The following is a 22,430-nucleotide window of genomic DNA, read 5'->3' on the forward strand; positions in this document are numbered from 1 at the left end:
AAGAACTGACATTCCATTTTATTATTACACACCAAACAAAAACATAAATGTTGTGCCTAATTGAATGCCTCAAGCTTTGTTCACCAACTATACATTAATAAGTAGGGTCAATTGTAAAAAATACTACTATAATATGCTTAAAGTGGGTATCATAGAAAATATCCTTAAAGTTCCAATTTATACAAAAAAAATCTCTTATAAGAGCTTGTTTGAGATTGCTTCTCTATTACTTAAAAGCATTTTTGTTTCAAAAAATTGCGTTTTGATGTCTTTGGTAATCATTAAAAACACTTTTAATGCTTACTAAATTTAGTTCAGTAGAGCGTTTGAATGAAACTAGAATTTGAAACTTTTAAAATTACATTTTGAATAAAGGTTGAATATTTTAAGTAACTTTTTTTCATTAGAAAATGTTGTCCTTTTTATTTTTTATAAAGACAATTACACAATTTCCTTAATAAAGTTACTATTATCGAATATGTTAACATCATATTTAAGGATATTATTGTAAAATTAGCAAGAGAAGTGTTTTAAAAAATTTGTTACCAAATAAATTAAAAAATAATTTAATTGTAAAAGTACTTATTATAATGTGTCATAAAAAACCTAACATGCTTTTTACTAACCGCAATTTTTTGATACCTTGATAAAACAGCTTTTTTTTATTTCAACAACAACCTGGGCTCTAACACATTTAAAGTAGAGTTGGTTTAAAATTGCCCTTATATACACATTTTACATATTATCTAAAATACATATTTTGAGAAATGACGAAAATAGACGCAAAGCGAAATGACGTTGTTTAGCACATAGGGAGTGTGATACGCACTCTAATCATACTACAAGGGTATTTTTTGCACTTTATCCTAAAGATTATTATTGTTTTGAATTCGAACACTCATTTTTTGTTGTATAAAGAATTTTATCTGTATATATATATATATATATTTGTGAAAATTTATTACAAATTATAAAGTTTAAAAAATTAAATGTATATTTTATATATATAATGAATAAGTATGTTTAATTTAATTTTTTTTATTATATATCTAATGGAAAATGATAACTATATTAAATTATAATTGGGAATAATTCTTTATTTTTCTAATTATAATTTTTTTTTTTTTTGAGGTTTTCATTCCATGTGATATACTCTCCATTAATCTAATAAATGTGAGAACAAATATATATATATATATATATATATATATATCTTGAGATATTTTTTTATCTCTATTTAACCAGTAAAGGAAATACATATAATAAAACTTTAAAACTTATGATTTAGGAAAAAAAAAAAAAACTTTATAACTTATGAATGACATTAAGTCTTGGAAATTTTTTAACTCTCAATTCAAATAGGAAAAATATATAGAGATAAATTTATTCTTATTTTTTTTATAAAGATGAGAAAAATTATTTAAAGTAGGTTAAATGTGCACATTACACCCCATACTATGAGATTATTAGCATACACATCTCTTTAAGCATTTTTGAAAAAGTAAAAAGGTAAAACTGGCATTACAATATTATTTTATGTCATATATTTATTTGAGGGGCGTTTCAATACAGTGTTAAAAGAATAAGAAATGTATTAGAACACTTTTCAAATAATGATGATAATATTTCACTAAATGTGCAACTATGCTATGCGAGTTGAACAGTAAAGGTACAATTGATGCTTATCCTTCATGGTGCTATTTGATTACTCAATTCAGCACTTAATTCTAAATGTATTCAGTAGTTATCCAGTTAAGTGCATTTGATAATGTATTTTGAATATTGTTAAAAACGGTAAGCGTCACTTAAAATGGGATAAAATTTTAAGTGACAGAAATATCACTTATCACTTGATGCTGAACGCTGAAAATTAAAAAAAAATTCAAAAAACATTTATTTTTTAATTACCACTTAAAAACTTCAGCGCTTAGAATTCAGCTCTTAAAATTTTTGGTACTTAATTTTCAGTTTTATCAAACAAACTCCCAACAACTTATTATGGTTGAACGTAATAGCATGTTAACATCACTTTTTATAAACAAATATTTTTGAATTTTTCTTCCATTTCATGCATGATATGAATACTTCATCAAATAATAGTCTTCTGTAGCAAATAACAAGTTTATATATTCATTTTCTTCACCAAAAATGAGAAATTATGTTTTGGCAAAGTCAACAAGGTAGCAAAGCCCAATATATTGTGAGTAATGCTTGGATCCTGCCTCATCAGGACAAAAAAATGTCCTCCAAGCTAAGTTGGCCCAATAAGGATCTGTCAGTTATCCTTAACATTAAAAAATATAAAACATGGATTATACCCATTTAACTAGATGTTACAGGGTCAAATCACACTATGAATTTTTGCCTTTATAATGGCACTTGGGGCTACCAAGTCTTAGCTAACACACAACACAATACACACAATACAAAGGAACTAAGTCCCAACCTTTAATCTTATTAAACATAATACAAAAGGACCAAGTTCGTACAAGGAACCAAGGCTCTCATTACACACTCTGCAATGAACACTCACTGCCTAAACTATGCCCCCTGCATCCCAATATATAGGCCCTCTGAAAAACTGCCCATAACTGGATCTGCATATAGATGCAACAAATAAGGTCAACAAGCCCAACCTTCTAGCCAACTAACCCAATCAAACTCGTCCAGCACAGCATAGCAGTTTCTTCCCTCAACTGTTTATCTATGTCAGATATAGATACATATATTCAGTTGGATAAACCCCAACTTATAGGAACTGCCCAATAACTACTATAAGACATTCAACATATCTGTATATCCTATCACAACTGAATATAAGCCATAAGACATCTCTGGAACAACTGAACATAAGCCACAGATCATATCTCAACTGCTCCCCATGCTTCCTTTTGATCCTTCCTTGATAAGCACACCGGCTGCCAGCCTACCACCAAGTGATATATGGGTGTCATGGCCTTAGCCATGGTCCACAAGCCACATTGAGTCAAGCCCACAAGTCTAAACCCACATATAAATGTCTCTAAGTGTATAGCGTGCCAGGCTATGTGCACGCGCGCGCTGATGCTTCTGTTCGCGTGCACGCCACTGCACGCTTGTTTGCCCTTCGGTAGTTTGAATGCTCCTCTCTTGTGCAACCATCTTGGAGTGGTGCAACACATACCCATGCACGTTGACTAAGCCCTCTAAGCAAGCCATGCCATAACCCAATTGATGTGCTCCAACTACCCTTCTATAGTATAGTTGTTAGGGATATCAGCACTCTGACAGGAGTAGACATCACCTAGTATAGTCATAATGGCCTTATTGGCCCTTCCGAACATCCAAATTGAATTCCATCTTCACCAACCATCTTCTAAGGTCTCAAAGTACCTCCCATAAAGTTCCCGAGTCAAAACTCCAAACTTCACTTTTTGCCATATTTACGAAAATGCCACTGGGCATAGTACACGCTGAGCATCCTTCTGAGTATCATGTGTGCACGTTGAGCATCCTGTGCATGCTGAACATCCTCATGGCTGTCTAACCAGACCCAAAGTGTTCCCAAGACATGGCATGGCCCTAAATGCCTATGTCTTCCCTTGGACAAATGTCAAGGGGCTAACACTAGCTAGACCCGTTTTGTTTCTCTCTCCTCCCATGTGCGTATGTTTCCTTTCTCTCTCTTTGTTTCTCTCTCCTCCCATGGGCGAATGTTTCCTTTAATTTTTTTTTTCTCTCATTCCCATCTACGAATGTCTTGCCCTCACAACATACAGAGGCTCGTGAATCAAAAAAGTAAAGCAATGGAGATGATAAAAATATAAGATAATTCTAGAATAGTTGGTTTGGTTGTCAAAGATTGTTTTCTTTGAAGCCTTAAATTTGATTAACGAAATCCAGAAATTGGTTTGGGATTTTTTTTTTTTTTTTGGCACCAGAGGGATTCCTCCTTGACTTTGTAATTGTTTCATTTTAATAAATTTACAGCGGAGATGACGGGCTGACTTCGGATGGTGGTGAGGACAGATCGGATGTGGAGAGCTCGGCCATGAATAACTTGACCGGCGGGGGAGATGACAGACCGGCGAGGATGAAAATGGTAGTGGGCTTGCAGCGGTGCTTGGCGAGATTGAATGGCAGTAGGTTTTCGGTGCTGCACCGACGAGCAAGGAGAAGCTCGGCTGTGGATGAACTGCGGCTGACTTGCGGCAAGGTGGGTTGAACTCGGCCTGTGGAATGGAGGATTCAAAACGGTGACCGGTGAAGATGAATAGGCTGGTCCGGCGAAGATGAAAGGACTGAAGGAGAGAATTTCCGAACAAAAAAAAAAAAGACTGAAGGAGAGAGAAAATGGGTTTCTGATGGATTCTACCCGTAACCTAAATTTGATCAAGTATGATCCATTTTTATTTTTTTGGGCAGGTGTCAAGTTTTCATAGGGCCACGTCATGGTAGAGGATAAAACTTGTCCTGATAGATCCAAGATTTGCTCATATATTGCATTTACTAGTGAAATAATCAAAATTAAAGGAGGCTACATAATCTATTGATACTTTTTCACAATTTAAAATAAAAATTCTAAGTCAGAATAAAATGAATTTCTTGACAAAATAATAATAATAATAATAATAATTAGTACATATCGAAATGGGGAGCTAGGTGCATAGTTTAGTGGGTAAAAAATCCATTTAGACCGGTCCGAACCTCTATTTTTTTATTTTGTCCTGGCAAATTAACTCTTATACTGCAGTTGAAGAGACTCGAACTCTTTATGGTTCAGATTGAAATGAGAGAAAAGGTCATTCGGTCACAGGCCTTGGTGCAAGAAACGTACTCACACACCCTAATTTTTATTTTTTATTTTTTTTTGGAAGGCAAATAAGTATCACTAGCGTACCTTATTTAGTCATCATCATCCATTCCTTCATCCCACATAGAAAGAAACAACCATAAGAATTCTATTTTCTTTTCCTTCTTATTATACACCATATACATTCTTGAACATAAAATAGTCCTAACATTCTAAATTATACAATTCATTGGTCTCCATAAAAATAAAAATAATAATAATAATAATAATTGTAAGTCCTTCTTTATTTCCATTTTGGATCTCTCACAATAGATGTTTATTTTTTATATCTTAAAAGAAGAGAGCAAACTTTCAGAGTATTAGATATCATGTAAATTACCTCTTCTAATTAATTTGAATGTATTTAATAATGTGAGAGAGGTCAATTTCAATTTTTATTCATTTTTATATCATCAATGATCGTATATATATATATATATAAAAAAAAAGAAAAAAAGAAAAAGAGAGTATTCTCTACTTTTTGAAGTGTTAGATCAAGGGTGTAAGACTTCATGGAGCAAAATGAGTTTGCGTAATTTGGATGATAAAATGAATAAAATAAACTTTCAAATAGTCATACTTTTCATTTAAGGCAAATTACATAAACCAACCCCTCAAGTGTTCAATTCATACATCAAGATAGAATGTGGGCCAATATTTTGGTCAACAACCCTTGTAATTTCGTTAACCTATTACGTATCCTTCGATCCAGAGTGATGCGTCAAAACAATGGGGATCAAAAAGGTTTCGGACAAAAATAACATTTTGTCCATTATGCAAACTGAAATTACATAATCACAAAAGTAACCTTGCGCCTAATTAAATCACGTGACCCACTTTTCCTCTTTCATGGACAACATTTCGTCTCTTTCTCTAGTTTCTCTCTAACAACAATGGAGTCCCGAGTTCTATCCGGCACCAACACAACCTCTCTCCATCGATTTCTCTCTCCTTTGCAATGCCTCCACTAATCGCAGCCACCTCCACCAATCGCCGCCACCACTATTCTACACAGACCTCCCCTGAGGTATTCAATCATTTCGTATTCAATCATTCCACTCAACTCTCAAATTCATCTATATTTCTACAAACATATGTGTATGTGTGTATATATATGTGGTTCAACTTATTCTTTCAGTTTTTGTATTTTAATCTTGTGGCTCTGCTTGCTAGTGGGGATGTGTTGGCTTTAGTTTTGTTCTCTGCAATCGGAAGTTTCAGTCATGGTGGTAGACCGGATCTCTCTCACTCTCTATATAATGCAGCAGTGGACTGTGTGTGGTGGACCGGCGGTGAGACTTGTCCACTAATCTAGAAATCAACTTCAATCTGGTTGGCTGTTTTTTTTTTTTTTTTGCAACAATGCATTAATCTGGGTCCATCATTGTCTTCAAATATTAATTTTATATATATACAGAGTATATATTATATGTATATGTATAGATTAGATGTATATGCATAGATTTCCATCCTATGAGTGAGAGGAGTTAGAAAAGAGAAGGCGAAAATCTTTTCCCACCAACCAAAATGAGCTACAAGTATAAGGGAAAATGATTTTATGTCTTAGGAGGGGCAAAAATGTAACTTACCAATACCAAACTCATTCTCAACTTTTCTCGGTTTTAACCTAAGGTCATATAGGTAAATTCATGCTGATTCACTAAGGTCAGTTGCTCAACTAAAACTTTAAGTTATATCTTGCCTACTTTTGATATATGAATTGATTTGCCCTTTCATTTAAAAGTGAATATATAATTTGTAATTTGGAAATGGATTATTGTCGGATAAATAGAGTAATAGTAGGGCTTTTAATTCAATGGTATAGTTCAAATCCGAAGATATTGTGAATAATGAGTGTGATTGTTTTTAATTTTAAAATAACAATAACAATAACAATAATTTAATTTAATAGTAAGAATTCACAAGCGAAAGTCATGGATTTTATTCATTTATTTGAAATGGCTCAAATTGGCAGGTAAAAAAATCTTGAAGAAATTAAAAATCAAAACCCTCAACCCAAAAAAAAAAAAAAAATCCTATACATAACCTAATAAGAGACTTAAATAAAAAAATTGGTTAAACTACACTACTAATTAATTTCTTTAAATCCTCGTTATTCTTGGAATCTTCAACCTCCATCAACTCTTCTTTCTGAAGGGAGAAAAAAGAAGAAGTTAATTAACAATAAAAGTTAGATATTGAAATTAAAAATAAAAAATTAAAAGAAGTCACAAAAAAGCAAGAAGACGAAAAATTATTCAGCACGTGTATCCTCATCGGCTTTCTTGTATTCTGGCTTGAGCTCATATGTTCCTTGGTTCGTTCCCCTCTTATTGTACACGCATTGCTCATTAAGAATCTCTTTCAAGAATTGCTGCAAAGAAAAAACATCCAAATTGAAGTAATTAAGAGCTGTGAAATAAAAGTAACCATCAATCTTCTATCATTCTGAGCACAGCAATTCAACCTTGAGGCCATGACAAGTATACATCTCAGGAAAAGGAGCTGCTAGCAAAATTATTCAAAAAAGAAGAAATTGAAGGACATACCGCAGGTTGATCTGTCACTTGGACTAGCTGCTTTAGGGCCCAGTTAGGTTGTTTTTCAAAAAGATTAAACATGATATCCTCTAGTTCACCACGATCTCTTCTAGTTCTTTTAACATCTGATCCCTTAACTGGAGCTGCTTTCCTCTTATCCTGGATGCAGATAATCAATGGTAAATGATACACTTCTCATTTCCATGGCCTACACAAATGCTCTTTCGTACTTGAGTATAAATACATATATAAACTTAATTACCAGGGGAAAATATGTATACATATTTAACTCCATGAAATATCATATTACATAGTTATACAAGTTAGTGACATAGTTTACAAAAACAATGTGGCAGGCTAACTAGCTGAACTGAATAACAAGAGGACCATGTTGGGTGGGCCATTAGCATTGGATATTTTTCTGTTCTAAACTTCTAATAAGGCAGCATTAACTCCAAAAGCTTGGCTATGAAGTTCAATAAAAAACCAACATATAAGGCAACAGAGTTGCGCAGATTTCGAATTTCATGACTTGTGAAGGTATAAAAATGATTACCTTAGAACTAGAAGTAATCAAGCCAAGCATTCCAGATCCAGGCATGGGCGGCCTCATATGCACTCCACGGTTGTTGTCAATCACCTGTTGAATAGCCAATGAAAAGGAGAAGAAATTTTGAATGACAATCATTCATACTAAAATTAACGATGTAACAGCTAACGGAAATGTCGATTGATATACCTGTATTTGTCTGTTTTTAATCATCGATTTGTTTGTCCTTTCACGGCACAATATGCTATAGTCCTCCATGTTTTCATTATGGGGCTTCATGTCAAATTTATGTTCCACTTTCCCTTCCATTGCAACCTTACCTAAAAAAAAAATGACAATCCTTTGCCAATTTGTTAACTATTCTAAAGTCAAAAAAAGCCAATACGTGAGACATAAACAAGAGGATCATTAAGTAGCCTGCTACATGTAAGCTACACCAATATACATCCGACGCATAGTAATGATTATGGAATGTTGAAAAAAATGGTTTAAAATGATATGTTTTTTTATAGTGATACCAGACAATCTGTAATATGATATTCTTTTAATTAGTGATTATGTCAGAGGATCCTAATTAGGTAAAGTTCAGTCCAAAAATATTCATGTAGCTCCCAGTTAATATTAATCCAAGCTATACAAATTCTACAGCTCATTAGTATTTAGGGTTAAAGATCGGCTGACTAATGAGGGGGGGCCATGGCTCGCCAATAGTTTTGGGAAACTATATTTACGGTATTAAATATAATCATTGATGGTGATTTTCCATAAAAAATTTAAAATTGCCTCCCCCCAATTTTTTTTAAAAAATTATTTATGGTTAGCTTGCGGTTATTGAAGGTGGATTGCAGATGATTTTAATTGTAAGCCTTGCAAAGATTAATGAATCTTTTGATTTAAAAAATTCAGATTTAGTAATAATTTTTAAAAAAATTATTATTGTAATCCTTGCTAGTGCTCTATCTATTATTCATATAAACATACACATGCACCAAAGCAAAAATAGTGGCACGGGCAATGGACAAGTGACTGAGGTTTGATGTTCCATAATCGCAACAAACTCTAATGTGAATCAGAAATTGAGGAATTCAAACAATAAATCACTAATTCCACCCACCAAGATCTCAATCAACTTAAACTTGCCAAACATTAAACCAAAAAAGTTACTAGCTTAAACTTAACACCTATGGAAAGCTTTCAGTTTGCCCTCTGGGCTCTGTAGTATGATAGTATCTTATTCTTGTAAATAAGTGCAGGCAAACACTATATTTTTCAACTTAAGAATTTATAATTTAATACTTATCAACAACAAAAAAAAAATTATAATTTAATGAAAACACTTAATGAATTATTAGATTTGAGAACAGCTTAAAACCTGCAATGTCTCCCCTATTCTTTCTGGTTCCTTTTGAAGATGAACACTACCAGATGCCCTTAAGCATAATAAAATGTAAGCAATCACCACATTTTCATGGACTTACTATAAATTATAAATGTTGCAGTTCAAATAAGATTCAAAACCATGGTCTGCAAATCCTATTTTATGTAAGAAAGTGTACTTGACAAATATTTTTCAAAAATTATTGGTTCAATACCTTTGATGCAATTAAACTCGTAGTTGTCAAAATGCTAAGTTACTAATACGAACACATACAACCTCCGATTTGTAATCACACCATTCCCAGTCTACTCGTGGAATATTGTTTTTGCAAATGGTCGAAACTTGAAGAAACTGAAATTTTCTTCACTAGCTTCTTGGTTAAGAAGGCTTGTGCACTATTTTACCTAATCATGTAAATGTCTATCTGTCTCCGCCTAATTATCTAATTGTTTCTCTCTCTCCAATTATATAGGCATAGATGTTAGAACTGAAAAAACTACCTCACTCCATCACTTTTCCATAACAAAGACAGAAGGCAAACCCATAATTAGTAAAGCTGTAGCAAGCTTTAACACATTGTCAACCCATCAAACTAAATGATAGGGTACAAAACTTGTTTGCATCCTTATTCAATTTAAAATGCAACTTCAGTCCATTTTCCAGTTAAAAAATACTGGGCAACGGGGGAATAGTTTCTTTTTATCAGCAGCTTTACACAGAGACTTTGGGATGGAGACTTACACTTGATGGTTTTCAATTTAATTCTATTTCTACACTGGATAGTGATAGGCTTGAGGTTCCTTTCACTGAAGAGGAAGTGCTTAAGGCACCATCAAGCTGTAATGGTGATTAAGCTTCAGGACCAAATGGGTTTACTATGCGGTTTCTTAAGGAGAGTTGGGAGGTGGTGCGAACTGAGGTGATGGACACCTTTCAAGATTTTTATTCTCATGGCACATTTGAGAAATCATTGAACACATCTTTTATTGTCCTTATTCCTAAGAAGGGTGGCGCCTCTGATATTAAGGAGTTTCGGCCAATCAGCTTAGTGGGATGCATGTATAAGCTTATTACCAAGGTTCTTGTCTTTAGGATTAGCAATGTTTTGGATGGAATTATTTCAGAGTCACATAATGCTTTTGTTGAAGGACGACAAATCTTGGATTCTGTTCTTATCGCAGGGGAATGTATTGATTCTAGATTGAAGAGTGGGGTTCCTGGCGTCTTATGCAAGCTTGACATCGAGAAAGCCTATGATCAAGTTAATTGGAAGTTTCTTCATAACTTGCTTCGGAGGATGGGGTTTGGAGATAAGTGGATAAAATGGATAAAAACTTGTATCTCGTCCGTTATGTTCTCTGTGCTCGCGAACAGTTCCACTACTGGTTTTTTGGCTAGTTCGCGTGGTTTGAGACAAGAAGACCCATTATCGTCGTTTTAATTCCTTATTGTCATGGACGGATTGAGCAGATTAATGAGGAAAACGGAAGGTTTGGGTTATATCAGGGGATTCAGAGTTGGCAAAGATATTGATTGTACATCAGATGCAGATCTCCCATTTGTTGTTCGCGGATGACACCTTGGTTTTTTATGATGCCGATGCCTCCCAACTCAGATATTTGAGGTGCATTCTTGCTTGTTTCCAAGCGGTTTCTGGACTTAAGATCAATGTTGGAAAGAGTGCGCTTGTCCTAGTGGGGGATGTTCCAGATATTTCTTCCTTAGCTGCAATTCTTAGGTGTGGAGCGGGTGATTTTCCTCTTCTTTATTTGGGATTGCCTTTGGGAGTTTTCTCTACGAGAGTGGAGAACTGGGACCCGGTGATCAATAGATACGAGAAGAGATTAGCATGATGGAAAAAACAGTATCTTTCAAAGGGGGGGAAAGTCACTCTCATTAAGAGCACTCTCTCCTCCCTTCCTACCTACTTTTTATCTTTGTTTCAAATCCCATGCTCTGTTGCTGAAAGGATTGAAAAAATTCAGAGGGACTTTCTTTGGGGTGGAAGAGAAGCAGAGTTTAAGTATCATCTTGTTAATTGGGAGCAAGTTCGCAAACCGTTGAAAATTAGGCAATTCAAGCATTTGAAAGCTGGTCCCTTTTAATAGAGCTTCATTGGGAAAGTGGTTATGGAGATTTAGTAAGAAACGTCATCGCCAGTGGAGAAGAGTTGTCTCGTGTCGCTTTGGAAAGGAGAGTGGGGGTTGGTCCTCCCATCCAGTCTATGCTACGGGAAACGTTGGTGTGTGGAAATTCATTCAAAAGGGTTGGGATGTTTTCTTCTCAATCCTCACATATTAGATTCAAGGTTCGTGGTGGTAGGCATGTTCGATTTTGGGAGGACTTATGGTGCGGAGATCAACTGTTGTCCCACTCTTTTCCTAAACTTTATAGTATTGCTGACAATAGGCACGCCTACGTAATTGACTGTTATCAACTTAATAGCAGTGGGTTACGTGGGATGTGCGTTTTAGGCGCTCCATTCAGGATTGGGAGATGGAGGAAGCATGTGTTTTTTTGGATCTGTTGTATAGACAGAAGGATGTTGACAGAGGGTGTGATGATATTTTGTGGGTCCCTTTAACCCATGGTAGGTATGGTGTCCGATCCATGTTCTTGTGTTTGTCCAATTTCGTTGGTCACGATTTCCCATGGAAGTCTATTTAGGGCTCTAAAGCTCCTCTTAGAGTCACATTCTTCGTTTGGACTGCCACATTGGGAAAGATTTTGACATTGGATAATTTGAGAAAGAAAGGTAATACCATTGTTAACTGGTGTTGTCTATGTAAAGCAGACGGAGAATCCGTGGATCACATTCTTATGCACTGCCTTATGGCGTACGATTGTTGGAATTTCATATTTAGCATGTTTGGCGTTTATTGGGTAATGCCTAAACACTCCATACAACTGATTAACGCATAGAGACGATGCCCAGTCAAAAGTCATGCTCGTGATTATTGGAGGATTATTCCACATTGCCTTTGGTGGTATCGGGAGAGAGAAATAACAGAAATTTTGAAAGAAAGGAATTGTCTTTAGCAAATTTAAAAATTCATAATCTTTGTTCTCTTTTCTGTTATGTAAGAGGAGCACCTGCTCCTCGATTGATGACTTTTTTGATCTTTTGGATGCCATTGGTCCTTAGGTCCATTTTCCGTTTTTGTATTAGGGACGCGTTCCCCTCTTGAACACTTTTCTAATATACTTTTACTTATCAAAAAAAATAAAAATACCTGGTAATGACATTTCTCTCTCTCTCTCTCGTTTTCCATTTATTATCCTTTCTCTCTAAGAGTATGTCCGTAAAGCATAAGATTACTGAAACATATAAGAATGGGATAGCATTTATCAGGAATCAAACAAATAAAATACAGAAAAAATAAGTAAAACAAACAAAAACTTAAAAATGTGGAACATATTGTGAGTCTCACCATGATTAGCTTCGGAAAAAATGCACATGGGAACAAAATCTTTAAACATATTCAAAGAGTAGCTCTTCGGCATGTTCCCTGTCTCATTGCCAGACATCTCCATCGTGAACTGATTGTAATTGAAGGAAAATGTCAGAATAGCGGAAAGAGAACAATGTTGACAAATAACAAACATTGAGACCAAATATTTGCTGAAATTATCTCCATATGAGAACCAACACAAAACAAACAAAAGTGAAATGTATGGATTCCATTGATGATGTAAGCCTTACGAAAGCCCATTTCATTCGGAAAAGGAAAAATTGGAATAAAATAACAAAAATGAGATGTAACTGCATTAGACGATCTGTGTTAATAAATGCGCGCTTTGATCCTCCAACTGATATAATAGCCTTCCATAAAAAAATGTTGCATTCTCTCACATTCTTTCCAGGAACTGAAATTGTAAATTAACCCTAATGCAAACACTTGCCAGAACAAGAAGACAACAAAAACAGATGTCAACAAATTCAGAAGTAGCGAAACAAAATTCTAAAACAAGTGTCCGGTGGGTAAGTTACTTGGCCTGGTGCCTCAGGAAGCATTAGGTCTAAGGTTCAACTCCTCTTGGGGCCTTGGGCAAACAAGTCCTTGGAGGGGGGTGTGTGAGTTTGTACCGACTAGGAAGGAAAAAAATACTAAAACAAAGTTATGAGAATTGACGGGGTTCGCAATGATCACAGTCATCATTAATGAACGAAACACATAATCGAAGTTAATAGATATCACAAGAAGCTGATGATACAGTAACAAACAGCGTCACTACCTCCACTGATCGTCCAACTAATCTAAAAACCTTTAAACATTATGCAAGAGATAGGCTAGGGTTTTGCTGGTGAAGTGTACAAGATTTTGCAATGAAGTATAAATACAACGCAGTCGTCAACTCCATAAATCACCATATACGTGTGATATGGATTTATAGATTCATCGAATTATGCCGCAAAAGTGCAAAACAAAACCGTTCGCGGTGGATCGAGATTTAGTTCAAATCGAATTCACATGTGCCTGTGAATAAAGATATAGTGTAAAGAGGGCAAATTATCAAAGACGTTGAAAAACAGTTTAGATATATAAATAGATATAGATATACATATGTGTGTGTGTGTGTGTATGTATATATAAAGAGAGAGAAAGCGAGAGAGAGAGGGATACCTGGGGAGAAGAGGAATCCTCGGGATGAAGGGGATCGACGGAGACGACGACTTTGGCAACGGGCTGAGGCGGAGGAGAGGGATTGCCACGATTTTGATACCAGAAGTGGGCACTTCAGTAGCCATACCGAACTTTCGGCCTTTCCTGTATCCAAATTGATACCGCCACTGCTGTTGCTGTTCTCTTCATCCATCTCTCTCTCTCTCTAGTTTTCTGTCCCCCCTACGGTGTTGTCTGAAATAAGACTGAATGAGGACTGAACCGGGCCCAAACTGGACGGGTCAAGTAAAAGTCGAGATCGGGTGTGGTCGAGTCTACGTGAGTTTCAGGACTTTCAAAGAACCAATTGGTTGCCGGCTCGACCCTTTGGCCACTCTTAATGCCCTAGCCAATAGGAAGGCCCCATCAATAGGAAGGCTCCTAAAAGTTTTATTTCCTTTGTTATATTAGACTTCTTAAAATTTTTGTTTGCTTTATCAGTTAGGCCATAAAATTATTATTTTAACTTTTAAACATTTTTATTACATAGTCGAGACAATAAAAAGACTCCTAATATTATTATTTTCTTCCTTGATTAGACTTCTTAAAAATTATATGTCCTTACATTATTAAGCCCCTGAATTTTTATTTTCTTCCTTGATTAGACTTCTTATAAATTTTATTTCTTTATATTATTAAGCCCCTAAAATTATTATTTTATCTTTATAGGTTCCTAACATTTTTCTTTCCTTATATTATTAATTAGTTACTAATTGTAACTATTTATATACTATAAAGCACTAAAATTATTATTTTTTTACTGTATATTATTATTGTTATTAGGATTAAGTGCAAAAAAACACCTCTGCTATATACAAAAGGTGCAAAAAAAATAACTTATTAGAAAAAATGTGCTATGTGTTATACTTCTTATGAGCAAATTGCCCCTAATCAGCAATTTTGACCAAATATTTTTATGAAAAAAAACCCCAAAATCCCTCATTTCTCCCGTGGTAGCACCGGTTCTCGCAAAGAATATGGTTTCTTATTTTCCTACTCGGCTATTTCATCAAGTAAGGCAATTTCCTTATTGTGGGTTCCCTGAGCCGTGGTATGATAACAACAATCAAAAGATGTTACGTTGGAACTTAGAAATAGTCTTTGATGACCCTCCCTTTTATAATGACAATGATATACACCAGGTGGATCCTTAACCACCTAAAGCTACACCAACGGTTGAAAGCTAACTCGCAGATGAAAGTCCCTTGATATGTATACGAACGGTTGAAAGCTAACTCGCAGATAAAAGTCCCTTGATATGTATCTGCACGATACCCATCCAAGTTAATCACCAATATCAACGGCTCTTTAGCTAATTGGGTATCACTGAAATTCGAACAAGCAGATAAGATCAATCTACTTCCTACTCCGAAGGTGAAGAACGGCAACTCAAAGTTATGCCAGCGAGAGAGCGCCACCGGAAAACTTCATCAATGGCAGCCAAATGGATTCTCTCTCTCTACAGGATTCTCTTTTTACATACCCATTTTCTCTAAATGGATTATCTGTAAACGTGGTAAGCCAAGCCATTCATCACAAAATAAATTTCAGAACTTCATTCTTTCCACATAGTCTATAATACATAAATAAATATTAGATATAAATATCTCGATTCATAATATCAAACCTTATTGAGATTAAGTCCAACGTCCAAATCATTTAATCACGAACTAAACTGCAACTCTGATCAATAGGCAATCTTCGCCTTTTGCACACATAAAACTTTTACGTGTTGTATCATTAACGTATATAATTAATGGGATATATGCACTTTTATAAAAACAGAGAGATGAACAGTTTTCCTTTTTAGTAACTTTAATTTCACTTTCCATCAAAGTAAGGAATAAGTAAGAAAATGCTTCTCCAATAATTAATTACCATAAAAATAATTTTATAATATTAATCTGATAGCTATTTACTTAACCACTAATTAATGAAATATATCACATGTCCAAAATATATGGGCCACACAATTAATAAATAATCTTACATTCTCCTACTTGGCCCATATGATAACTTCTGTAGTGGTTTAGTAAAATAATCATTAGTATGCACTATAAATCAGATTGAGTCCTTAAATTGGTCATCATAAATACCATGGTAAATAAATTACCAATGTGAGTCATGGCGGTTATATATCACTAAATGACACAGTCCCTTCTATGTACCGCAACACTAGTAACATATTCAACATAGTATATAAATGAGAAGTTTTAATAATGATCTAACAATAATTGTCTTTTCCAAGACTATTCTTATTACCACTTATTAAAGTAATACACACATGTACATTAATTAATAAGAAATATCATAAACTCATTTAATGAGCGCAAAATGTCAAATATATATAAGCACTGTTAAGCAATCCACAATTAAAAAATAATCAACATTGACTACATTCAAGATCCATTTTTTCAACATGTTCCATAAATGTCTTGGGAGGTAATCCATTCATTAATGGATTGCAATCATAAGTTGTGTGCTTATATGTTTAATAGACATTTGTTGTTTCTAAACATCTTCTTTAATGATTAAGTATTTCAACTTTAGAATACCTATCATTTTTCTTACAAAAAGATCAACAATTGCAATATAAATTTTTAGCAATCTGAAAATGGTACTTGTAACTCCAAGTTCTGAAATAAATTCTACAACCATAAATTGTAACCTGAAAGCATGCTACAAATTAAAAAATTCATAATAGTTAAAGTAATAATAAATTACTTTGCATTTTTTCATTATATTGTTTCTCCAACCAAAAGGAACAAATAATCAATTGTGAATTAATTATTATCCACATATTCATAAAAATGTCTTCCTAAGTGTGAATATATAATCTTTTATCCCCTACCAACTTGTATATACATCAAACTACACAATATATGCATAAGGAATATTTTTCGTTTCTTTACCTTCTAACTAACTCATTCTTTAGGATTGCATTAGGCTGAATTTATCCCCTTTTATGTATGGAGCAATACTGGTTCAAACAATGCTCCATACCAAATCTTTGTAGAACTCTTTCAATATATGCTTTCTAAGACAATTCTAAAAATTCACATGGTTTATCATGAAATATTTCTATTCCTATCACGTAGGATGCCTCATCCATATCTTTCATTTCAAAGTTCTTAGAAATAAACTAAGATCGCTATTAGCAAATAAAATATCGTCAATATATATAGAATAATAAATATAAACTTACTCCCACTAACCTTCTGGTTTATACATCGATCAACAGTATTTTCTTTAAAACTAAAAGAAATAATAGTATTATTTACCTTAATATACCATTGTCGGTAGGCTTGTTTAAGTCCATATATTGACATCTTAAGTTTACAGACCATGTATTCTTTACTCTATAATGTGAAGCCTTCAGGTTGTTCTATTTAGACTTCCTCTTTCTAAACCCCATTCAGAAAATTAATCAAAATCAAATTATTGCAAATATACCACATAGTCATTCGGATAGCAGATCTCTTTTTTGAGATCGTCTTAATGTTATTCCTTGTGATTCTTTTACAATCTATTCATTGATGACAATTTCATCATGGAGTTGTTGATCATACAATTATTCTTCGTTGTTATACAGTTCAACAATTGAAGGAACAATTATTTCTTTAGAAGTTATAGGTAAAGAGATTTGTACCCTAATTTCTAGAATGATCACATTCTTATTTTTATCACTCCCACTTATTTCACCATTTTCAATGAATCTGACATTACCAGTTTTAATAATTATTGTACTATGTTTAGGATAATAAAACTTGTATCCTTTAGATACTTAACATCTACAATATTATGGGTAACGAGAAATTAATATTATGCCTTTCAACTACATGCTTCTGCTGTGGCATGCCTGGCACAGTGTATTGAGCACAAATGTCATGCATTTCAAGGAGTTTAGTAAACGGTTAAAGTATTAACCCGTTTTATCATACTTTCCATAATATTCACCACCTCTATATAACTTTATGATTTCACTTTTCTATCTAGTTATTTTTCAAATTCATTTATGTATACTTCAAAAGTACCTACTGCTTGAAATTTTTCATGCAACAAATAGATATATCCATAACGTGAAAAAATCAACTATAAAGGCGATAAAATACTTTTCTCTATCAAAAGATGGAACATCAGAAGGTCCATAAATGTCCGTGTAAATAATTTAAAGAAGCCCTATACTTCTTATGGCTCATCTCTTTGTGTGTTTGGTTTGTTTACTCTTAATACAATCCACACACAAACCAAAAATTAGTAAAGTTTAGATTCAAAAGAATTACATCATTTACTATTTTTCCTAACACTTCACTGAATATTGTTCAGTTTTTTATGGCACAAGATAAATAAATTTTCATTAATTGAGCTACGCTTAATTCTAAGATTATGATGCAAGGTCAAAATGGTTTTAATAAATAAACTATCAAGTTTGAATTTAAGGAAATTATCAAAAGAATAGCATAACTCACAAATTATAATTTCTTGAATAAAAATCATTATCAAATTTAAAGGAAAAATCATTAACATAAAGTTTTGAAATTAAATCAAATTATGAGAAATTGAAAAAATATAAAGAGTTTAAAACAATTTAAATAAAATTCATTGTCTAAGATTAAACAAAATGTCTCAATGATTTCAACAAAACTTTTTCCTAATTCTCATAAATAAGAAATTCTCATTTAAATTTGTGGTTTAGGCCATAAGTAATCCTTACATCTATTAGAAATATAAACATTAGTACTTAAGTCAACCTATCATGTATTAGAAAGAATTTTAATAAGTAGTTTGAAATATACAAAAGCCAAATGTTTACTATTCTTTTTCGAATCATCCTTTATATTTTATGTAATCTTTCTAAAAGTGTTCAATACATAAATGACACTTTTACATTATTACATTCTTTTTTTTTTAGTAGATTGACCTAAATCTTTTAATTTTGGGTGTTGCTCACTTAATGCCTTTTTCAGGCTTATTTCCAATTTTTTTTCTAACTTCTTGAGTTATCAGATGAACATAATGATTACCTTACTGCTTAAGCCTCGTCTCCTCCTAAATTAACATAATGGTCAATTCTTTCACTTTCCACTTATCTTAATAGTATAAATTCTAAATGACCCATACTGAATAGACAAGAAATTGAGAATAAATTGAATAAGAAAATTCTCATCTACAATCATCCATACGGTTCTCAATTTCATAGCAACATTAGTCATCTCAAAATTATGTTCATACATGGTACGAATACTAACACAAATGCATAATAGTGATATCAATTAATAATTTTCATTTTAGATATTTACCTACAATACGAAAACATTATTATAGTCAAATATTCCTTAACACTATCACTATGGGGAACAATAATTTGCATAACCATAATATTTAACTTACTCATTCTATTATGAGAAGTTAGTCCTATTAAGAATCAAAATAGATGTAGAATGCAAATTAAGGGATGTAACAAAGAAACATAATAAGATAAAATGTTCACAACAATAACGCTTTGAGTTAACAACACGTATGTATAACTTAAAATACATACAACCTCTTAATTTTTATTTAATCACTTGAAAATCAATTCCCTTTGGGAAATTATTTCTCGTGATTAAATAAACTCAATATTCATGAACATCATAAGAAACTATAAGTATCAATATTTATGAAATATTGCAATTATGTCTATTATTAAAATTATTATTCATCAACCATTATGGTTAGGCCACTTTGGCAGCTACCAACCTTCATATAATATGAATATTAAATTAGGTATTGACTAATTTTATCATTAATTATGTTTATTAGTAGAATTAATATTCATCAATCATCATAGTTAGGCCACTTTGGCAGCTACCAACTCTTACATAATATGAATATTAAATTATCTAGTGACATATTCAACATTAAGTTATATTTACTACTAAAATTAATGTTCATCGACCATTATGATTAGGCCACTTTAGTAGCTACTGATCCTCACATAATATGAATATAAAATGGCTAGTAACTAATTAATTATTAATTTACCCATTTAACACTATACACACATACTTATAATGATCGATCCAAGTTTAAGTAAGTTCTATCCCAGAAATTTAATAGTCCAAAAATTTAATAAAAATATCATTTTACTTTATATATATAATAAAATATATTATTTTTATTTTCAGACTCGGAAATCACAATTGAATCAATCTAAAATGGACTCTCCATCATGTATGCATGTATAGGTACAAAACAATAATTTATTTGTATGTCCAATAAAATCAAATTTATAGATTCACATTTAATTCTAAAATTTTAAATAATAAAATAAATAAATAAACATACTTTATGTATTTAATAATTTATTAATTTTCAAATAATTAAAATAGAATCTTTGAAATCATTAGACATCAATTAATATAATAATAAGTTTCATCAGAACAATAACAAACATAATTCTATTAAAACTTTCCAATTCAATAAGTTATTTCAGTAATGCACAAAAATCAAGAAACTAACACATATCTTGTTTGTCTATTAGTTTACAATTGCATTGCTCACGAAAATCAATAAGTAAATACATGCTAGATATATTTTGTTTAAATCTATAATAAAGTACAATCCGAATCCAATTTCATCGTAATGCAATAACAGTTCATGATCCTAATAAATAAATAAATTATATAATTACAATTTTTATTTACACATATTATTTATGTAATCTTTAGTGAAAAATAATGAGCCCCTAAACCATAAGCTCTAATACCACATGTAAACTATAATTATTCGTGTTAAACCATTCATCACAAAATAAATATGAATCTCATAATCTTAGAACTTCATTATTTTCATATAGTCTATAATGCATAAATAAATACTAGTTAGATATAAATACCTCGATTCATGATATCAAACCTTGTTGAGATTAAATCCAACGTCCAGATCATTTAATCACAAACTAAACTGTAACTCTGATCAATAGGCAAAGCGTGAAAACTTGTTTCTCTTTCTTTGCCTTTTGCACAAATAAAACTTTTACGTGTTGTATCATTAGCGTACATAATTGATGGAATATATGCACTTTTATAAAGGCAGAGAGAGGACCAGTTTTTCTTTTAGTAACCTTAATTCCACTTTCCATCAAAGTAAGGAATAAATAGGAAAACACTTCTTCAATAATTAATTACTATAAAGGTAATTTGTAAATTGACCAAATAATATAATATTAATCTGATACCTATTTACTTAACCACTAATTAATAAAATATATCACATGTCCAAAACATGTGGCCCACACAATTAATAAATAATCTTACATTCTTATCCTCCTCCCCTTCTTTATAGTCGCCTTTGCTCTTCCTTTCATCTTGTAATACCCCTAATTTCAAAAGGATAGTCCTGGTATTTATTTTATTGTTTAAAATTGCTTTTGATTATTTCTTTGGTTTGATTTAATTGTCTTAGTTGCATTTGATTACTTATTTGTTTTAATTTCATTTATTTAATTGTTGTAATTGAAATTAATTATTTAGTTGGTTTGCTTTACTTAACTTAATTAACTTAACTTAAATGGTTTAATGAGTTTACTTTAATTGTCTAAAGTGAATTGTTTTATTTCCAGTTAATTTTGTTTTCTACGTGACTGTATGGAAGGTGGCACATAGAGTTATATTAGGTTTAAACTCAGCCGACATTGTAATTTAACCTAGATTGTTCTATGGACCGAGTTATGCATGGATTAAGGTTAATGTCTAACCCTATAAAAACATACGCTTACTAGGGTGTAGGGTTTTAGAAATATATAAGTTTACGTCTGTAACACAAGGGACTGCTAAGAAACAGAGAGTGAGCAAGGGTGTGATACCCCTCGGATCCGAGACACGGGTTGATCAGGCCCAGGCCCAAACCCGAGGGAATATCAAACAATTAATATTTTATAATGAACACAGAATACAAAATAAATTAAGAAATGAAATTAAAGCTGGAAGGAACTAAAAATAGAATCCACAAAATATTATAATTATTAAAATCCATCAAACTCAAACTCCAAAACTCCATCAGTTTACAACTTGGGAATCCATCTCTAGTGGACCCCTATTAAACATCCAAATGGAAGATAGAACAACTGTAATAAACGTCCAGAAATAAAACAATAGAGAGAGCCCTACATCGTCGGAAGAGTAAATAGAGACCTCTGCTCAGCACGAACACGTCTAAGCCTGGAACTGTCGTGTACCTGAAAAATAGAAGTGGGTCAGGCCTACGCGCAAGTTCTATACTACTACAATCCAAACAGAGGCCCGATACGCATGTACATCCTAAACAATTCAACAATAGCTAATAGTCTGTAAATATATATATAGTCACACTAAAGGACTCTCACTGGACTACAGGCCGGTCTCAACCTGAATAGAGGTAACATGCTAAAACGCACACGAAGTGGGCATATGTACCTATACCTAAACAGGGTACACCTCCAACCATC

The 22,430-nt window shown here is 32.8% G+C and overlaps 1 pseudogene; it reads right to left on the reverse strand.

Moving 5' to 3' along the window:
* Positions 1-6,725: 6,725 nt before the first annotated feature.
* LOC132278834 (uncharacterized) lies at positions 6,726-14,158 on the reverse strand (annotated as a pseudogene).
* Positions 14,159-22,430: the final 8,272 nt, after the last annotated feature.

This window comes from Cornus florida, unplaced genomic scaffold, assembly GCF_030987335.1.
Source record: "Cornus florida cultivar Cherokee Brave unplaced genomic scaffold, ASM3098733v1 CherokeeBrave_3.0.0_Hap2_Chr10, whole genome shotgun sequence".
Classification (NCBI taxonomy): Eukaryota; Viridiplantae; Streptophyta; class Magnoliopsida; order Cornales; family Cornaceae; genus Cornus; species Cornus florida.